Consider the following 2,917-nt stretch of genomic DNA (forward strand, 5'->3'; position numbering starts at 1 on the left):
AAAAGAATTTATCAACATTACTTTAAACAAAACGAGGAGGACCCCATCTGCATAACGTTATCATATTTCCAGGTACTATGATAATCTGTATTCGAATGAACAATACATTTCTGCTTTCCTTTTTAACGCGACGAATTTGAATTGAGAAAATAAAGTATTTAACATAAAGTAGAGTCAAGAAAAAAATAAATTTACTTCTCAGAAGCAGAAGAAAATATATAAATAAAGGAAACGTACCGGGGGTATGACCAAACGCTGGAAACAACAGATGTTCGAGTTACCGTTAAGGAAGTAGCCAAAGAAATCATCGATTTTTGTTGCGGAGTTCAGCCGTGCTCCTTTGGTCCAACCCTTGAAAAGAAATGATGCGTGATGGGAAATACATCAGGTTTATTTTTTTTTTTTTTAAATAACCTTGATTTTTTCCTACTATTTGTCTGATTAGCTCCCGGTCTCTGTAACGGACAAGGAATACTTTTCATCCAATACGATTTTTTTGTTTTTTTACGAAACTAGTCTACTTTATTTGATACTTACAAAAGAAACTTGTTTAAAAGAATATATAATTTACTGCAGTCTCTATTATGGCAATCAAAATTCCTTTATAAAACAATGAAGAGCCAATAGTTGCCATGCAAATGCTAGTATAAAAGGAAACAATTTTACTCAGTTAAAGAGCTACAGATGTCAAGACGCGTAAAAAGTGTCTCCTATGGTTTAACTTTAATCTAACCTAACAGGACAGACTTCTCCCCTTTAGAATCACTCAACTGTAAAACCCTCAGGGAAAAGATACCGATTTCTACGCCGCTTCATCGACTTTCTTCAAGAAATACGACCCTTATCCTGATTTTTGATATGGGGAGACCAGACTCTCTCTCTCTCTCTCTCTCTCTCTCTCTCTCTCTCTCTCTCTCTCCTTTGCCATGCAAGTATTGGACTGGAACGGGGCACTTTTCGAGTTCGCGTTGCAGCAAAAATTGATGGTTCCTGGTGGTTGCTGGATTGTTGTTACCCAACTACATCTGGTTTGCAACTGAATGAGAGAGAGAGAGAGAGAGAGAGAGAGAGAGAGAGAGAGAGAGAGAGAGTCAGTCTCCATTTACGGCTTTATTGTTTAATTTTTATTCTACCCTCGCGAAGTTTTTGAAGAATGGTTAATTTTCAACTTATCTGTTTTTTATGATAAGACAGACCATATTGACAGTCTTTGAAAGATACTATTAGTTATGTGCTCTTTTCTGACCTGACCCAAGATCAGAGTAATAGTAGAGTGTATTCCAGTAACAGAAGATACCATTGATAAAAATTAACACAATTAACACAATTTCTCTCAAAAGCTTGAAACGTATCTTTACACTCGTTAATATCTGTACCAACTAATATAAAGAAATGTACAGAAAGAGCAGAAGATAAAGTTATATACTCAAGAATTACATGTAAATATCATTACTAATTTGGCAACCTTAACAGAGACCCACAAAAGATGAAAATTTAATGAAAGAAGAGAACTGGAGTGGAAGTTATTCGATATAGATGACCATTAAGACTATGAAGTCCTGGGTTTAGCAAAAAGGGTAATACACGGAAGAATAAATATAGACTCTTTATGATGTAAGTGCATCCTTATTCTTATGATCAGTATTATGTCCGCATCTCCATATTTTTTCCTTTGGTCAGTTTCTCTCCCCATATTCTTTCTTCTGCATTTCTCACTCTTTACATACTACAGGATGTAAGGTGAGTCAACACCACAGCAAAAACGTCGGTAACTTATCGCACACACATTACAAACAAGTTGAATACAAGTCAACGACGTGTTGGTAGCCAGGAGCAGTGCTTCATACTATTCTCCAGCATTGTCCAACATTTCGTTCCCCACTTATGGTAGGTGACTTGTTTCCAACATATTTTTGACATTTGATGAATGTTATCGACATGTTTGTGATACATTTATGATCATAAAGGTGTTGAATACTTATCGTTACTCCTGACAAATGCTTCATAGATACATACATACATACATACATACATACATTTCAATGGAAGAAAAAGACACAAAATCTGAGAAAAGTTGTCCTTAAACCACAGCTAGAGAAAGTAACTCCTCGGAAACCGAAAGTTAAGAGAGTCATTACAGAGACCAACTTACTGAATATCAACGTCTAATATATATGCATATATATATATATATATATATATATAATATATATATAATATATATATATATATATATATATATATATATATACAGAGAGAGAGAGAGAGAGAGAGAGAGAGAGAGAGAGAGAGAGAGAGAGTGTCTCTCTCCAACATTTGCTATCTCTCACGCAGGCCATTTAGACGCCTCGAGAGAAGAAAATGAACCAAAGTTCTCAAAAGAATTTAGATTTAACAGTTAGAAAAAATACTTTTGTATTCTTTGTTTAGCTTAAATACAGGATTTCATTTAAGACTAGGATTATATGGTATGTTTATTCTGAAAAGTGTATTGAAGGAGATTCAGGACTTCATTTTGAAATCCTGTTTAACTTCATTAAAGAAAAATATTCCCTTTGGAATAAATGAAGAGGATTGCCTGTTTTAAAGGACTACAAAATACACATACACATAACAAGATAAACAGCGCACATACACACATGCACACACACACACAGCCTACTTTCACTCAGAACAATTTGTAAATTATTTCTTACAGGTTTAAAAACAGAAGGTTTTAAGTTTTTTAGTTTTACCATTTTGAAAGGGAAAAATGCATCAGTTAATCAAGGTTGAGTAAAGGAGAGGAGAGAGAAGAGGAGAGGAGATAGCGAGAGAGAGAGGAGAGAGAGAAGAGAGCATCATTAACCCACGAATGGTTAATTATCTTGATGGATCTGACATCCACAAGATGCCAAAAGAAACTGGAATCGTACTG

The sequence above is a fragment of the Macrobrachium nipponense genome, chromosome 1 (genome assembly GCF_015104395.2).
Source record: "Macrobrachium nipponense isolate FS-2020 chromosome 1, ASM1510439v2, whole genome shotgun sequence".
Taxonomy (NCBI): domain Eukaryota; kingdom Metazoa; phylum Arthropoda; class Malacostraca; order Decapoda; family Palaemonidae; genus Macrobrachium; species Macrobrachium nipponense.